Raw genomic sequence first — 18,656 nt, forward strand, 5'->3', positions numbered from 1 at the left:
GCCCTGAGCAAGTAGGAGGGCGAGATGCTGTTTGTTGTAACATCACTCTCTGCTAGTATGTTGCTACCTCATACCAGCACCACAAACAATCCTTCCTCTGTCTCACACAGTGAGAAATCTGATCGCTTCCACATATCACAGACCTGTTAATCTCACCGAGTAAACTAGGTGTCAAGAAATGAATATATTCCTGTCTCACCCACACAGCCCACCTTTTCTCCAAGTGCCACAGAGAATGCACACGCATTTGGCTTTGCTTCACTGGTGTAATGGGAATCGTGGTCTTGGGTCAGAGCCCGTGTCTGCGTTCAAAGTGGTTTGCAACGTCTACCACCAGGCTTGTTCCACAAACCACAGCAAGTGCACTGCCGACACATGAGGTGCACACTGGTTTGGGGTTTGGTCCAGATTTGAAAATTCCGCCTTTTTTGGTTTTGTTTTTATTTTTTGACATTCAATATTATTTTCTGTTAATTTCAGGGGTATAGCATAGTGGTTAGATATTTATATAATTTAAGAAGTGATCCCCCTGACTAGTCTAGTACCCGCCTGGACTAAATATAGTTATTACCATATTATTGACTCTAATATGGGGATGTCATATTATTGACATCCCGATGACTATTTTGTTACTACCAATCTGTACTTCTTAATCCCTTCAACTTTTTCACTGTGCCCCCAACACCCTCTCATCTAGCACCCCGCTAAATCTAGTACCCACCTGACACTATACATATTATTACAATATTATTGACTATATTCCTTATGCTATACCCTACACCCCCATAACTACTTTGTAACAACCAATTTGTACTTCTTAATCCCTTCTCCTTTTTTCACTCGTACCCCAGTTCCCCTCCCATCTGGCAACCAACAAAATGTTCTCTGTATCTATGAGTTTCTTTCTGTTTTGTTTGTTTATTTTGTTCTTTAGATTCCACATATAAGTAAATCACATTGCATCCGTCTTTCTCTGTCTGACTTACTCCACTCAGCACAACACCCTCCAGGTCCATCCATGCTGCCACACGTGGCAAGAACCCATTCCCTTCTATGGCTGAACAATATTCCATTGTATGAATGTACCACCTCCTCTTTATCCATTCTTCCATCGACAGACACTCAGGCTGCTTCCACATCTTGGCTATTGTAAACAATGCTGCAGTGAACATATGGATGCACACGTCCTCTCAAAGTAGAGTTTGGGTTTCTTCAGATAACCACCCAGAAGTGGGATTACTGAGTCTGTCTCTTGTTATAGCCTTTGTTTTAAAGTCTACTTTGTCTGGTATAAGTATTGTGATCCCAGCTTTTTTGTTTGTTTGTTTCCATTTTCATGAAATATCTTTTTCCAACTCTTTACTTTCCATCTATGTGTGTCTTTCAATCTGAAGTGAGTTTCTTGTATGCAGCATACGTAAGTGTTTTGTTTTCTCATCCATTCAGCACTCCTAAGTCTTTTTATTGGAGCATTTAATCCATTTACATTGAGAGTTGTTGATAGACATGTAGCTATTGCCGTTTTATTATTTGTATTTTTATCTTTTTCTGTTTCTTTCTTTCTTTTTGTCTGAAAGAAGTCCCTCTAACATTCCTGTAATACTGGTTTGGTGGTGATGAATGCCTTTAGCTTTTTCTTATCTGGGAAACTCTTTATCTATCCTTTGATTTTAAATGATAGCCTTGCTGGGCACAGTAATCTTGTTGTAGGTCCTTGCTTTTCGTCACGTTGAATATTGCATGCAATCCCTTCTGGCCGGCAAAGTTTCTGTTGAGAAATCAGCCTGCCAATCTTCTGGGAGCTCCCTTATAAGTTACTAGTTGCCTTTCTCTTGCTGCTTTTAAAATTGTCTCTTTGCCTTTCACCTTTGGCATTTTTATTATGATGTGTCTTGGTGTGGGCCTGTTTGGGTTCATCCTGTTTGGGACTTTCTGCACTTTCTGGGCTTGTATGTCTATTTCCTTCACCAGGTTAGGGAAGTTTTCAGTCATTATTTCTTCAAATAGTTTCTCAATCCCTTGCTTTCTCTCTTTTCCTTCTGGTACCCCTATGATATGAATGTTGTTACACTTGACATTGTCCCAGAGGTCTCTTAAACTATCCTTATTTTGTTTTTTAAGAATTCAATTAAATATTTATTGAACAAATGCAAAATAAATGAACTAGGGGATGTTTTAACCTGAAGATACAATAAACAACTTCAAATATTCAGAGGGCCAGCCCACAAAAAATGAAAGACTTGTTCAGTATTTCTCCAAAAGGCAGAACTTGTACTGAGGGATAAATAGGAGCAACCAACAGGCTGCAGGATAGTTGTACAAACTTTATCACTTATCTTAGTAGCTTCTTTCCCAATATAATGCATTCCATATGTACGTTCCTTTCTTCTGAAAGGAAATATTACAACTTAATACTCCTCATGAACGTCCTAAATAAGTCGTATTTTCATGGCAAGCCCTCCACCACCAGCAATGGATGTACTCACACCATCAGAAAAAAGTCTAAAGTTAACAAACTTGTTTACCAAGGAAATGATTGTTTTGCTCCTCAGCTGTATTCCAGCATCCTGTATTAGTGCTCTCAGGAGGTGAGGAGAAAAGAGAATATTCTCCAAAGAAGGTGAGTCAGAATGCCCCACCATTCAGATACTGCCCCTGGGGTCAGCCCCCTCACACCCCAAACGAATCACTACAATTATCCATCAGTGGTAGGGGTTTGGAGTGTGCTGTGTGCCAGGGCAAGAAAGACAGCTGACAGTTGAGGTGCTACTTGGAGCAGGAGGGCCACATTCACGAGTCATGAGGAAATACAAGCTGACTGCGTAATACTGATGGGCTCCATCCAAATCGCCAATTACAAAATGAGGATTCTTTCAACAACTATTCAGCCTGATGTTTAAGGACAAAATATATATAATGTACTTATATATGTATCTTATCACATACTCAGTAAGGAATGCTGAGGTGCTTAATCCATCCAATAAACTGAAAATAAGAATTTGACATTTCTCTATTTGTCAGTATACAGGACGCTGAAGGTGGGTCTTGGACTCAGAATGGTTAAGTCAATTTTCGAGGAAATAATCAGTCAGTCTGGCTAACTGCTGTTAATCGGGGATTGGTGGAACTGTGACAGGCTCTGATAAAGGAATAAACCTGTGAAAGGAAACATCCAGGGCCCCTGCAACTGGCTCTTTGGGCATAACCATTCTGTGGTAGAGTCAGTTTGCCATCCTTGTTCTAACATAACTTTCACAGACTCTTCCACAGGGAACCCGATAATAGCTGAGAAATTGTTGGTGATGACTGAGGTATAAGCTTGAGAGGCCAGGTCAAATGCTCACCTCCTTGCTGTATCTCTAAGCACTTCCATGGTTGACTGGACTGTCTCAGACCATTGATGAGCTTTGATGGCCATATAGATTCCAGGGAAATCTCTCTTCCAGATTTGCTGTTTTACTAACCAAATTTCCCCAAGCACAATTTGCAGATTTTATAGCAGGTGGTATTCCAAAGATGTTTTGCATTGTTCGTGTCATTATGGAGCAGATATAAAGCTAGAAGCTGACCATACACTGGGGGTGTGGCAATTCCTTCAGGAGCCTCAAGCTCCTGGTTCTTGCACTGATCCATCAACCTTTTAAAACTAAAAGCAATTTCTGCCATCATGACCATGGGCATCTTCCCAGCCTGTTGTACTTGAGCCTTGATTGCTATTGGCATATCAGTGGGTGAGATTGACCCTCAGGCTGATAGGCTATGGGGTTTGGCCACGTCAACAATTTAGGGGCTGCTGTGTGGAGAGCTTACCCCACTGAGTGGGATTCACTCCAGTGGGTTCTGGTGCCAATTGAGACTACTCGTTTTTATGACCCTTGTGGGGCTAATTGAGCCGTGCTCTGCTATGGTCTGAAGCCAACCTCCAAGTATATTGGTTCTGGGGCCTCTTGGGAGGGGATCTGGTGCAGGCCCAAGTCACCCACTTCTCGTGACTGACCAGGACTACCTGGTAGGGGCTACAAAGTGATCCAAGGTTGTTTGCTCCCTGTGCTGATCTGGAGGCACGTGGGAGAGGCCATGCTGTGAACCAAGGATGTCTGCCACCAATGCTGGGCCAGGGGGAGCTCTGCAAAAAGCCAGGACACCCTGAGGCCCACTGCCACCTACCGGCTCCCTTAAGGTTCAGCCAGTGATAAAGCCTCATGTGGTATGCAGATGAGTGAGGCAGGGTCTCAGGGAGTCACTAGAGTGAGAAGAGTTGTGATCTTGGTAGATTCTGGTTTGGTGCCAGTGCTGAGCCTGGAGCTACTCAGCAAAAGTCTCAGAGCACACGGAGGCCAGTTGCTGCCAGTTCTCTGATAGTTTTCCAAGAAAGAGTGCAATGTGGGTGGGGCTGGCTGCTCTTGGAGAAAGTGCCTCTGGTGTTGGGGGAATTGGGTGGGGCGTGGTCTCAGCAGAGCTCATCAGGTCAATCAGATTCAGATTTTGCCGTAAGCATAGGGGGAGGGCTCAACACAGAAAAGATGGCACCCACCTGCTCCCTGTCGGCTGCATGGGACCCCACACAGGGAAAACGGTGACTGTCCTCCAGCCCTTGAGCTGAAACCACACACACCAGTGTGTCCCCCCCCACCCCCCGCATGCTTCTGACACCCCCCGAGTCATCGTCCCTCCGCGGGAGCCAAGGGTGAGTGCCTGCGAGTGAGTGAGACTGTGCAAGGGTTTTTTTAAGAGGATGTGTGGGTTTCCTGCCGCCTTCTGTCTCAAGTGGTTGGTCGGAATCCCCACTATTTTTCACAGCCAGATGTTGTGGGAGCTCTTCTTTCCAGCACCAGTGCTCTGGGCTGGGGAGGCTCGTCTGGGGATGGGGTCCCTCAGTCCTCTGGGGGGAACCTCCATAGCTGAGGTATTCCTCTTGATTCGCAACCACCACACAGAGGTTTGGGGCCAGACTGTTTCGCGTCTCTGCCCCTCTTACCAGTCTCGATGTGGCTGCTTCTTTATATTGTTGGTTATAAAACTTCTGTTCAGCTACTCTTCAGATGGTTCTCCAGGTTAATTGTTCTATAATTTAGTTGTAATTTTAACGTGTTCAGAGAAGGAAGCAGGCAGTGTTTATCTACTCTGCCATCTTGGATCTCTCTAATCTACTTTTTAAACAATGCCAGTTCTTACCTTTCAACCCTGAAGTGTCCTTCCCTTGATCCATTTGTAAGGAAAAATGTTCTCTATGCATATATGTCAAGTGTAAGTAGTGCAGGCAGGAGTGTTCTCATTCTGCTGTCTTTTTGTCCTAGATATTTCTTTCTGGGGTCAGAGTGCCTCTTTAGGATGGTGTTGGGTACATGCAAATGCAAGAGAAACAGGCAAACCATCTTCCTCATGGGAAAAGGGGTCCTGACTGTGGTGGGAAAATGCCACACAAGGGAGGTAACCTGTTGATAGATCTGCACATTAAAATACCAGAAATTGAATCCACTTTTCTTTCTTCTTTTTCTTCTGTTGACTAGTCATTGGGTATAATAGCCTGGGTTGAAGAGTACTGACATGTGGAGTCCTTTTTCCTCTGGCAGCTGCAGCTTCTTGCTTTCTTAAAAAAGCAAGAAGCAGGGTGCCCATCGGGACCCACCAGCTCCTGCTGCACTTTTGCCTGGCTCATAGAGGTGCTCTTCTCACCGGTGGCAGGATGGGAGGACTTCTGCCTCTGCCTGCTAAGTGAGTGGGTTCAGACTATAGAACCAAGAGTTTAGGGGTGCATTTCTGGCACAAAAGTTTGAGTTACAAAGCTCATTCATGCAGTTATACCCCCTGACTATCTAATAGGAGAAAACAAAATGAATGAGAACTGGATTACATTTTTGATTCTACAGGGAGTCCTCACTTAACGTCCTTGATAGGCTCTGCAACTTTAAGTGAAATGACATATAATGAAGCCAATTTTACCATAAGCTAATTGATATAAACCAGAGTTGAGTTCCTATAGCATCTCATCAAAGTGATAATGAAACAACGTTGAACAAAACGACATTATTTTAGGACCTGCTGTACTGGCCTGAAGGTCAAGGGTAGGCTGCAGTGAACAGGGATCTCAGGTTCTGAGGTAACAAACCCTCACAGGCTGGAAATGCCAGACTCCTGGAAAACTGGGGTGCATTCTGTAGCCATCTTGGATAACAGAAAGGATTTACAGAGAGAGGAGGCCATAATGATAGCCACACATGGTACACGTGGGTGTGGCCATGAATTTGGAGATGCTTTGAAGTTCTTTGCTCAGGAGCTCTCTCCTTTTTAAAGATTTTTATTAAAATATAGCTAACATACAATATTATATTAGTTTCAGGTGTACATCATAATTATTCAACAGTACCCTCCTGGCACTCTACAGAGTTATTACCACATTATTGGTTATATTCCCTATGCGAAAGAAGTGATCACCATGATAAGTCCTGCAACCCTTTGATACTGTATTACGCTATCAAAATATTATTGACTATATTTCTATGCTGTATATTACATCCCCAAGACATTTGTTTTATATCTGGAACTTTGAACCTCTTATTCTTCTTTATCTTTCACCTCCTTTTTAATTTTTCCATTAGAGTTGACATTCAATATTATTTTTTATTAGTTTCAGGTGTAAGCACAGTGGTCAAACATCTATACAACCTAGGAAATGAACCCCCCGACTAGCACAATACATAGTTATTACCATATTATTTATTATATTCCCTATACTTTACATCTCCATGACTATTTTGTAGCTACCAATCTGTATTTCTTAATTCCTTCACCATTTTTACCCTGCCCCAAATTCCCTTCTCATCTATCACCCCAATACACCTAGTACCCATCTGACACCATACATAGTTATTACAATATTATTGACTATATTCTTTGTACTATACCTTACATCCCTATGGCTACTGTGTAACAACAAATTTGTACTTTTTAATCCCTTCCCTTTTTGACCTATCCCCAACCCCCTCCCATCTGGCAACCATCAAAATGTTCTCTGTAACTATGATAATAAGTTGAGAAATAAGTTCTCTGTAACTTATTTATTTTGTTCTTTAGATTCCCCTTATAAATTAAATAATATGACATTTGTCTTTTGCTATCTGACTTATTACACTCAGCAAAACACCCTCTAGGTCCATCTGTGTTGTGGCAGATGGCAAGATTTTGTTTTTCTTTTTTTCACAGCTGAGTAATATTCCATTGTATATATGCACCACCTCTTCTTTATCCATTCATCCATTCAGGGACACCCAGGTTGCCTTAATATCTTGGCCATTGTAAATAATGCTTTAATGAACATGTGGATGCACACGTCCCCTCTAAGTAGCATTTTGGATTTGTTTGGATAAACACCCAGAAGTGGGATTTACTGGGTCCTTCTTTGTCTTTTGTTATAGTCTTTGTTTTAAAGTCTATTTTGTTTGATATGAGTATTGCTACCCAAGGTTTTTTGTTTGTTTGTTTCCATTTTCATGAAATATTTTTTTCCATTTCTTTACTTTCAGTCTGTGTGTGTCTTTCGATTTGAAGTGAATCTCTTGTAAGCAGCATATGTAAGGGTCTTGTTTTCTTATTCATTCATCTCCCCTATCTTTTGATTGGAGCATTTAATCCATTTACATTGAAAGTAATTTTTGATAGGTATGTAGTTTTTGCAATTTTATTCATGTTTTTATTTTTTTTTCATCTTAAAGAAGTTCCTCTAAGGTTCCCTGTAATACTGGTTTGGTGGTGATGAACTGCTTTAGTTTTTCTTGACTGGGAAGCTTTTTTATCTGTCCTTTGATTCTAAATGATAGCTTTGCTGAGTAGAGTAATCTTGGTTGTAGGTCCTTACTTTTCATCATGTTGAATATTTTGTGCCAAACCCTTCTGGTCTGCAAAGTTTCTGTTGAGAAATCAGCTGGTAGTCTTATGGGATTTCCCTTGTAGTTAACTAACTGCTTTTCTCTTTCTGTTTTTAAGATTCTGTCTTTGTTTTTAACCTTTGGCATTTTAATTATGATGTGTCTTGGTGTGGGCTCATTTGGGTTCATCTTGTTTGGGACTCCCTGCTCTTCCTGGGCTTGTATATCTATTTCCTTTACCAGGTTAGGAAAGTTTTCTGTCATTATTTCTTCAAATATATTTTCAATTCCTTGCTCTCTCTCTTCTCCTTCTGGTACCCGTATAATGCCAATGTTGGTATGCTTAAGTTGTCCCAGAGGCTCCTGAAACTCCAGGAGCTCTCTAGATGCAGGAATATTTTCCAAATAAAAATGAAAAATCATTAATAAAATAGAGGGAAGATAAATAATCACAACCAGCAAAAAGATAAGACAATGTCAAGTAACTTCTGCTTCCAGGAAAACGGGGTAGATGTACTTTTCCTTATTCTTCCCATTGACTACAGCACTCTGGATACTGTATATAAAATAATCATAAGACAACTGAACAGTGGAGAGAAGACAAACTGGCCAGGGACCCCAAAGAGTGACATAGTGGGGGTTTTCTTCTTGCCTCACAGAACCCAGGCTCAGTGCTGGGGAAGTGGCAAGCCAGAAATACCAGTGGTGCAGACAGCAAAAGCCCCAACAAAAGCCTGTTTCCTCTAGAATCCCAGGAATAATGATTCCAATGGACATCTCTTTTCTTTTAAGTTTTTTGGTCAGTTTCTTGTTAGCCTCAAATTATCATTATCTCGTACAACAATCTGAAAAGAACCCCAGAACTCCATAAGATGTAACATTGCTTTAAAAGTATTTGTCTGCAAACACTGCAAACAGTCTGCAGCATGATTTAGTCATCTGAACAAGTGTGCTGAGCACCATGGATGTTATTTCCCAGTTGGGAACAATCAGCAGGGACCTGCTGTCACCTAGCCCAACCTTTGTCGAATGTATGCATCCTGAAACAAAATCTTCAACACATGGCCACTCAACCTTGGCGGCTGCCAGCTTTACCTCCTGACATTTCTAATTAGTGGAAAAATTCCATCTTATATAACTCTAGTGCCTGTCCCTGTGTAATCTGTACCTACTGGCCTGGTTCTCCCCTCCAGAACTACCAGAATAAGGCTCCTTCCTCTCCAGGGTAACATCTAGCACATGTTGAAGACTTAGTAGCATCGCCATGGCTGACTTGGGGAGACTGAGGCAGGTTTCTCGTAGGAGTTAAACATGACCATTTGTGGCTTTGGTCTTAGCACCATGACCTTCACCTTCAGACTCTTCTCTGACTCCAGGCATCAATGGCCAAATCCAGAGGAGGACAGGCAGAGTGACACTGCCTGTGGCAGAGAGCATGATGGGAGTAGGGGAGGAAAGAAGGAAGCTCACAGCTGCTAAGCATCTGCTGTGCTCCAGGCCACCTTTGAGGAGCTGTTTCTCCATGATCCATAGAACATCTCCGTGGGGGTAGATATAGTGCTCCTATTTCACAGATGAGTTCACTGAGGATCAGAGCACTTTAGGGACTTCCTGTGCACCAGCCAGTTCAGGATAAGTCAGACCCTAAGGGAAGGGTTCCCTGAACTTCCCCTGCTTCCTGTCATTCACCGGAAGTGCCATGGAGTGCGTGAATTAAAAAGTGACTAAGGTCATAAAACCTGCCTCCACTCCCAGGGATCCAGAGCTACTCCTGAGTGCCTCTTACTAAGAAATTTTACGAACACCCACACTCTGGATTTAACTCACTGAGGCGGTCCATTTTGAGACACCAGGTCTCCATGCTGTGAGCAAGAAGGCACCAGGTGAGAGGCAAGAAGAGTGTCGCTTGCCAAGGAGAAATGATGTTGAAATCCACAGTGAATGGTTTACAAAAACGATCAGATAAGGAGAAGGTGAGGCTGCAGATCACTTACAGCACTTGATTTACCTTGTCATTCTATACGTTTCCACCGGCACACTGGCACAGGAGCAAAAGCCACAGCATGGCTGCCATAAATCCATCCTCCTTGGGTGACAAACTTGATTGTGTCTACAGCAAAGCCCCACAGGCATTGAGCAACTGGAGGGGAGAAACTGCAGAGAGTGGGGGATGTAGCGAAGGAGCTGCCTTACAATTTGGATCTGGTCTTGTGCACTAGTCACTGCACCTGTGGCAGGTGCTCACCTCTTGTCCAGAAGTGTGACAAGAGGCTGATCCCATCCAGTGCTGCCTGATCATTTAATCCATGTAATCGGATAAGTCATTTTGATTAATGCCGGAAGTATTTCTTAATCTTTTATCAGGTTCCTTTGTAGTGTAAGTAAATATCATCACTATATTCGGGTATCACCGAGGGAGGCCAGTTGTGCCCAGACTAACTTTCTCAGCTCCCCCCACCAGAGGACAGAGAGTGGTTCAGGTGGGCTGTTAGAACAATGAATCCTACCCAATGACAAGCCAGGCCTCAGGATGACAGGGCAGAAGCAGGCAACCCATCAGCAAAGCAGAGGAGGTTCTGCAGCCATGTATTATGGCAGGGTGATGTTAGCAGTAAATACCTGACACAGTGAAAAGGCACGACACAGCCTCAGCTGCTGCCCCTCAGGTTAGTTGAAGTCTACCTGACACGAGGATGCCTGACAGCAGATTGCCTTCCTTCCATTGCACCCAAACCAGTCCAGATGATAAGTTTGAATTTTATTTTAAGGAAAGAACTTCTCATGCAATGTGGAGGGAGGACCATTCTAATACATACACATCTGACAATTAAATTCACACACATTTTGCGGCAATGTTGCCAAACATTTTTGATATCAGAGGGATTATTCATTACAAATTTGTACCAACTGGACAAACAGTTAACCAAATTTACTGTTTGGAAGGGCTGAAAAGGCTGCATGATAAAGTTAGACGACATGAACTTTTCATCAACCATTCATGGCTCTTGCATCACGACAATGCACCAGCTCACCCACTGTCTGTGAGGGAGTTTTTAGCCAGTAAACAAAAAACTGTATTGGAACACCCTCCCTACTCCCCTGATCTGGCCCCCAATGACTTCTTTCTTTACCCGAAGATAAAGGAAATATTGAAAGGAAGACATTTTGATGACAGTCAGGACATAAAGGGTAATATGATGACAGCTCTGATGGCCCTTCCAGAAAAAGAGTTCCAAAACTACTTTGAAGGTTAGATGAGGTGCTGGCATTGGTGCATAGCTTCCCAAGGGGAGGACTTCGAAGGTGACCATAGTGATATTCAGCAGTGAGGTGTGTAGCACTTCTTCCAGGATGAGTTTGTGAACTTAATGGTCTAAATGAGTATTCCAAATGAGTATTCCACACTTATTCGAAGTAGTCAATCTTGTAGAATTAGGTTGAGAGTTACAAGACCCACAATAGTTTTGGGGAGAGATGGCATATCTTATGAGGAAGTGTTGAATGAAAACACAACAAACCTTGAGAATAAGAAAAATAAAAAACATAGGATCTGTTGACATTTATTGAAACACTTAAATATTTTGATGGCACTCACACTTTTCCTGAATCCATTTGCCTAACTGTTTCACAATGGTAGATTCTGAAAGTGTAAAAGGCTTATTTCAAAGCACTTTTACACTCCAGCATTTCCCAAATTTATTCACAACATTTTCAAAATTTCTCTGTGTGTTTTTTATTTTGCTATTTTGTGTTCTTGCTAATCTCACAGTCTTATGTTCACTGTACTCTCCAAAAAAATTCTACAAATTCATAGATCTAATGTGATGATTTTATTGCAAAATCAGTGAGTGGCTTTTACAAAATGCTGTACCTTTATGTGAGGTCATGCACCTAACTCAGGGGCCATATAGTAAGAGCTCAGTAAATGTTTATTGACTGACTGGCTGGCTGGCTGACTGACTAAGTAAAAAAACTGAATTCCAAAGCACTCAAACACAAAGCCACCCCATTGGAAAGCTCCTCATATCCGTGGGTCTCCTTATTTCCAGCCCAGTGCCCTCTCCACGACCATGCTGCTTTTCCTTTCAGATACACTTTTGTTTTAAAACACAACCTGAAATGGCCAAGAATGTGTAAATGAAAAAAAGATTTTGAGAAAAAGGTCTTTACAGACACATTTATGAAAGTGAAAGCACAGGGCTCTTATGCTATGTAGTGAGACAGAGCCTCAGGTGGTCCCTCGGTGCCCTTCTCATCTTTGATAGCAATAGAGCCGTTAACTTTTAGATGAGCACGTGGCCATCCAGCTGCTCTTTCAGCTAAGTGTGGCCCTGTGACTAAATCTGGCCAATGAGATCAATTGGAAAGCATCACGTGCCAGCTTCTGAAAACCTTTCTTAAAAGACAACTTGTGTATTCCTTCTGCCTCTTTCTTCTTTGTCCCCTCTTGCTTTCTCTGCCTGCAGCATTCTGATGCCCTTGTCTCCAATGTGAACTATGAAATTAAAGGTTAGGGATACCTGACCTGTGAACTAGAAGGAGACTAATTCCCTGAGGCTCCACGGCATAGAGCCTATGCCAGGTTCTGGGCTGGTACCTTCAGGCTGTTCCATGAAACAGTAACCAACGCCAACTTAAGCCATGGTTATTTTGGATCAGTTTTACCTTGCAGCAGAACTAAATCTTAACTCCTATCACTTAGAAAATTCCAAATGACTCAGCTACTCAATTACCATGTAAATACCAATTTAGCAGCCCATGGTGTTTGAGGGGGGAAAAAAATCAAATCAGGTACCAGAATAATTCATTATAAAGTTTGGGTAATAAAACCAACTTCCACTGGATTTTAAAGTTATATACATGGTTCATTGATCCCCAAATTAGGGATATAAAGGTCTGTAGCCAGTTTTGTTGCTAAAAGGATTGTGTATGCAATGGAACAAGTACTGGAGTGGACAAGAATCTGTACTTTGTCCTGGATGGGTTATAACTTGCCCTGTCATTTTAAACTAGTCAGAGAATGAACTAAAACTTTAGGGTCCCTTTAAATATCGTAAGTTAAGGACTTAGTAATTTGCTAGGTGGCAAATCCAAGTCGTTTATGTCATGCCCAGATCAAGAGTATCATGATGCTTCTTCTGCTCTAGATCTATCATTATAGTGTCTCAAACTTCCCCTTTAGTATACGTCAGAGCCCAGCTGGTTTGTGTGACCAAGAGCTACCTACATCCTTTTCATTTCCTTGGATTACCACCCTCATTAATTAATTGAAAAAATTACCCAGCGTGTCACTGACACAATTCCTCCAGAAACTCTTCATTTTCCTAAGAAAGACAAATTCAAGTAGAAACAAGACTAAGAAAAGACTTGCAGTCTTCTGGTTGACATGAGAGATGATGGCAAATGATCAAAGTGTTTTGTTTACATTTGGGATTTCCTCAAGATCAAATATCATAGTTTAGGTTCCTTTGATGCAGGAATAGAAAGAACAGGCAGCCTAAGGTCATAGTTTTCATAGGATCTGAAGTAAATGAGCGGACGGACAAGTCATATCCATTTACCCAGAGCAAAGCAAGAAAGGAATACAAAGTGAAGAAAAGCGTGTATAACTAAGAATTTAAAAAAAGATTTTTATCTCTTTTTTAAAATTAATTTTGGAGGGTGAAATAATTTTTGAGGAAAGAATTAATATGTGATAAAAGCAAGTGTGGAAATGAACAAGAGCTACGCAAATAAGAAACAGCTACGGTATTTATTCAGAGTTTGTTGTAGCAAGGCCTCCATCGTTTGCACTTGGCAGAGACGCAAAGGTGGGCAGAGGAGGGGAGAGCTTCTTAGTGAAGAAACGGGTAGCTCCAGGGGTGACCGGATGGAGGTTGTTGGCTTGGGGAAGCTGGAGGTAGCTGACTGGAGGTAGGGCATCATGGGATTGGTTAGGGGTGCACTTTCTCTGATTGGTCCTGAGTCGGAAGCAGGGACAAAAATTAGGGATGCTGTCAGTTATTAATCAAGTTCTGGTCATTCTGGGTTGATTGTTACAGGGCTTTTTATTTGGCTTCCTGGACTGATTGCTACAGTCAGAGTTCTGTCTTCATATGTGTGCTGGCCATTTGTCTGTTTGTCTATTCATTCTCTCACATGCTAGCCATTTGTTAGAATAAGCTTTAGCTACTGTATGCAAAGAAGCCAAACCAGCGGTGGTTGGGGAGACAAAATAATGTGACGGGGGAAACAGTCACAGGAAATGATAACATATGCTATTATGTTTGGGGGTGTGGTCTTCAGGTCTCATCAGAAAAACTAAAGAGCTCAGAGAAGAGAGAATTTGCATGGAGGAAACTCTCTCTTAGACTTTAGGTCTCTGAGATTGTAATAATGCAATCAACAATCAAATTTACCTGGTTAATCAGAGCAAAGCAGCTCCATCAATGTAAAGGGAGAAGTCTGGTAAGACTGCGTATTCTGGAAAAGTATCTGTTTTTCCTTCAAATATTATTTATGCCCCATTCTCTCAACTGGAATCTTTTTATAAATAAGTTTATGCTTTGCATCCTTTTCTCCATTTTTAAAAAACATTTTGTCTATGCTTTTCCATCTCTTTATGTCTCTGTGATGAAGTTTATGTTATATTCTCAGATGTATCTCTAACTCAATTTTCTCTTCTGCTGTGTTTAGCCTGTAGTTGAACTTGTCTATGGCATTTCATTTTAATGGCTGAATTTCTATTTGAAGCCTTTTCAATCTCCTTGCTCTCTTTAACGAAATTTTGTATTCTTGCATTACACATTCAGGTACTTCCTTTATACTGTCAAACTTTTAAAACATACTCTTTTAAAATATTTTTCAGATTCTCTTATTTCTGTATTTCTGGGGTGGATTATCTCTGACCCTTAGTTTTATTTTGGGAGCTCAGTTTCAGCTGCTCATTACATACAGGCTTCGATCCATGACTTCTCTTCCTTGGACATGAAACCTCAGTGCCAAGGGGTTCATGACACTCCATGGGCTCAAGTCATGTTGAAACTTAAGAGGCACCCCTCTGATTTCCATTTGCTGCGATGACTCTAGTGCCTAGTTATACCCCTTTCTTGCTTCTGAGCTTGGTTCTCTATCTAACAGTGATTCTACACAGCATTCCTTGTGCGAGGACCAGTGAGATCTGCTGTCTGCCATATTGATCAGTGTCAACTAATATTTTGGATGTGCCTATTGTATGTTTGCTGTGGCAAGGTGCTGAGGATGAGAAAGAACAAGGCACAGGCTTTTTCCTCAGGAAACTTAGAGTCCAGAGGGCCAGACAGACCAATGAAACAACATTTGTAATAAAATACAAGAAGTTCAAAGCTGTAAGTATCACGAGGTTCTATAGAAGCTCCAGGAGAGGGGGACATCTGGCTGAGGCTTTAGGGGAAAAGTGGGGGTCAGCGAAGATAATACATTTTTTCTAAACAAAGTATCTATCGGAAAAGATGAATGTGACAGGGCGTTTTTGTGGGGAAAACATTTTTACTTGTATTTTATTTTTTAAATCTGTGGATAGGCCCAACAAGGACAATTAGACACGAAAGTCCTGGCTAACCTGCTTCCCACAGTCTAGGATTTTCACAAGCTTCACGTTTCTTTCAGCACCAAAGATGCTATTCGATGAATCATTTATTAGGCAAACATCATTCAAACAACTATTAAAAGAGCCTCCCAGAAGATGAATTTTATTGCTGGGGTATATATTTTTTCCTGGAAGATTTTGAGTCATTCCCAGCTGCCATTGTACATTTATGAAGATTTGCTCTTCCCAAAGACTTAGCAAGCTTTATTCTGTTCTTGTTGTTTTAAATATTAAAAAGTGCTTATTGTCCACATATTTTTGGTAAAATATAAAAATTATTATTTATATCAAGATAAATAATTTGGGACAATTTAAAAATAAGGGCTCTGGAGCAGAAGGAAGATATTGAAACACTATCTGCAGAACTCTCGGGTGTGTGGGCTGGATGTTTCCTGGTTGAAAATCTAGTCCAATCTAGTTGAAAACAGGGTCCCTCAACCCAGCTGCAGCCAGGTCTCTACCCTCTAGATGCCAGTAATATCCCTGCCCCCTGAGTTATGACAAAATGTCCCATATATTGCTGAATGTCCCCAGATGAGAACTACCGGTGCAAACCCTTTATTTCAGAGACGAGAAATGGAGGCTCAGAGAGGTATGTGATGGGCCTTAGATTACTCAGCTAGTTAGAGCAGACCCTGGAATATCATCCTGCGCCGGCTGCTGCCTCTTCTCTGCTCTTTTCACAGAAACTGCAACAAAATCTCCTGGCCACGTGGTTTTATCTACGCCAGAGCCTTGGGCTAAAATAATGTAGGTTCTGTTGAAAACTTTAGGCTCAGCAAGCTTGTACTGGTGGGGTTGTCTCCAATTGATTTCAGAACCAGTGATACTCATTGAGCCGATTGTAAGTAACGAAAATATTCCTCCCAAACTCACACTTTCTTTTTGGGAAAGCATGTTTCTCCTTCCATCTCCTTTACTTGTGAAATAACAAATGCCTTGAACCAGCCCCAGAGGATATTTGTACATTTGATCCTTTTCCATGGTACTGGTGACTGGGTGACCATATGCTTGCCAGATAGTAAATAAATCTGTACACAGCTGCTTTTGTTTGTTGGATAATTGGGTATAATCTATGCAAAGTTAAAGTTCACTTCATGAAAACATTTGGTTTTATCTGGGGTCCTTTCTTCTGATTGGTGCTTTCAGACACCTAGGGAAAAAACCCAGATAATTCACATTTTTGAAACCCTGCGGTCCTGTCATTCTCCTCTTATTCACCATGTAGATAAATAAGTAAAAGAGACAGCAAACGGTGAGTGAAACCAGACTCCAGAATGTTCTTCCTCAGGGACTGTACCGCTGTGAACTAGCCCTCCCTACCTAGCTGGCAGGAAGCTCATTCCCTTACAGGTTGCTCAGGCTCGCTTGGCAGGCCTGGCTTGGCTTCTGACACTGCAGCGCTGTTGTCATTGAGGCCACCAGATTTTGTGGTTGGCAAAGATCACCTGAGCCAGCAAACGACCAGTGACATTCCATCTCCACTCCAATTTATGTCAGTGTGCCAGTGACGAAATTCACAACTGTTTCTCAGCACTCCCGAGGATCCATCTGACAGGGCAAATCCTCCCGCCAGTCCCAGCTGGTGCCAGTGGTCACAGCGAGTGCTTCTCCTTGCCCTTTGTTGAAGTGACCTGCAGCTGCGGGAGATAGCTCAGGAATGCTGCTGACGCCATCCGGGGCTCAGCACCCTACCGGCTTACGCTCCGGCTCTGCCAGTAAGAGGAACTGTGTCTCCGTGTTGTCAGATGTCCTCATTGCCCCCAGATGATGAATTTGTTGCTGGCTTTGTGCAAAACCCAGAAATATCCATAGTCAATTTGAAGGCTGGAGGGTGGAAACAAATCAGGTGAATGCTGCATGGTCAGGCCTGCTGGAGGCCCCACAGCACACCCGTCCCTTTCCCCTGGTTCACTCCATCTTCTGCATTGCACCCAGAATCGTGCTGTGATGGAGCCCGGGGACAGGGACACAAGGCCTGTCTCCTGGCCCGCTGTCATGTGCACTGCAGTGTCTAAGATGGCAGCGTGGGACCGCAGTGAGGGCCCTGATGGAAGTGAATGTAAACATCTGGGTTCCAGCCACGCTCTGACGGTTGTGAGCTTGGGTGAGTAGCTCAGCAGCTGGGGCCTCGTTTCCCACAGCTCTCCCAACTGTGGTTTCCCACTGCTTTTGAGGGTTGTGCAAACTGACAACACTGAGCACTTCCTCCTATGGATCTGGCCAGCAGAGGCAGTCATTTGGCTTCTGAAAACCTGGTTAGCTCTGACAGTCACAGGTTCCCAAGGTTGTGATCCAGCTGCTTTGTCTCACAGTTGACAGAACCAATGGCACAAGCGACCCACTCCAGGTCACGTCACAAATTTCCTGAAGAGCCAGTGCTGCCGTTCCACGTCCCATCACCCCATACAGTCTTTCCATTTGACATGCCATTTGTCTAACTCATGGTGAAGGCGTAGTGTAGAAATAGGAATATACTTTGTTCTAACAGCTTCTTGGTGCATTAAGATTTAAAGATGCAAACTTTTTGGCCAGATGATGTGTTTTCCGGGGACTCGTGAATGTAATTCAATCACAGGACCCCTGTGAATGTAATTCCGTGAGGATGATGGGACCCGACTGCCATCTCTTTGATACTCTGGAATTCTCTCTGTGCCTCCATCATGATGGTGTGTCTTGGCTTGGAGAGCACCTGATTTGATGTCACCGAGGTCACTTCAGTACGTATGGAATGGAGCAGCTGGTCTTCTCTGCCCCGGCAGAGCTGGCAGCAGAAGTCTATAGATGCTGTCCGCTAGAACTTTCTGCAATGACTGACATAGTCTGGGTGTGCCCGACATGGTAGCAAGTGGCCACATGTGGCTATGGAGCTTTGAAAATGTGGCAAGAGCGACTGCGCTTTAAATTTGATTTCATTTTAACTAAAGTTACCCAGCCATGAGTGGTTAGCGACTACTATATTGGACAGCGTGGTTAGAAAAACGCCCCGCCTGGGCTCCCTGGGGCTGTGGTAGTCAGCTGTGGCAAGTCTGGGGACCTTCACCTAAAACCTCAGGTCCTGTCCTCTGGGCTGTGCAGACTTCAGTCTGGGTGTCTGTTCCCATTTGGGATCCAGGTTGCCCCTCACTCGTCTCCCAGTGTGCATGCACACACGCAATCCCCATTCCCAAGGTTGAATTCCGTGC

At 42.8% G+C, this 18,656-nt stretch overlaps 1 pseudogene; it reads right to left on the reverse strand.

Annotated features, from left to right (window-relative positions):
* Positions 1-3,065: 3,065 nt before the first annotated feature.
* Positions 3,066-3,681, reverse strand: LOC117020830 (COP9 signalosome complex subunit 8-like; annotated as a pseudogene).
* Positions 3,682-18,656: the final 14,975 nt, after the last annotated feature.

Source organism: Rhinolophus ferrumequinum, chromosome 3 (genome assembly GCF_004115265.2).
Source record: "Rhinolophus ferrumequinum isolate MPI-CBG mRhiFer1 chromosome 3, mRhiFer1_v1.p, whole genome shotgun sequence".
In the NCBI taxonomy this organism is placed as follows: Eukaryota; Metazoa; Chordata; class Mammalia; order Chiroptera; family Rhinolophidae; genus Rhinolophus; species Rhinolophus ferrumequinum.